A 564-nucleotide genomic window follows, 5' to 3' on the forward strand; every position below is an offset into this window, starting at 1 on the left:
GATAGGGACGGAGCGCACGTTGTACTTGTGGCGTAGCTCCAAAGGAGAAGGTTGTAGTCGACCTACACCTCGTCATCCTTGCGGATAGGGATGGAGCGCACGTTGTACTTGTGGCGTAGCTCCGAAGGAGAAGGTTGCAGTCGACCTGTACCTCGTCGTCCTTGCGGACAGGGATGGAGCGCACGTTGTACTTGTGGCGTAGCGCCGAAGGAGAAGGTTGCAGTCGACCTGCACCTCGTCATCCTTGCGGATAGGGACGTGTTTCGAACTTAGGCGAGTAATAGACTGCAGCTAAGCCCCCGAGTGGGAGGGTTACTCTCCACTCGGCAGGATTTTTTAAACTTAGGCGAGTACCGGACTGCAGCTAAGCCTCCGAGTGGGAGGGTTGCTCTCCACTCGGTAGGATTTTACAAACTTAGGCGAGTGCTGGAGTGCAGCTAAGCCTCCGAGTAGGAGAACTTAGGCGAGTACTGGAGTGCAGCTAAGCCCCCGAGTGGGAGGATTGCTCTCCACTCGGTAGGATTTTACAAACTTAGGCGAGTACTGGACTGCAGCTAAGCCTTC

The sequence above is a fragment of the Triticum dicoccoides genome, chromosome 6A (assembly GCF_002162155.2).
Source record: "Triticum dicoccoides isolate Atlit2015 ecotype Zavitan chromosome 6A, WEW_v2.0, whole genome shotgun sequence".
NCBI classification, from domain to species: Eukaryota; Viridiplantae; Streptophyta; class Magnoliopsida; order Poales; family Poaceae; genus Triticum; species Triticum dicoccoides.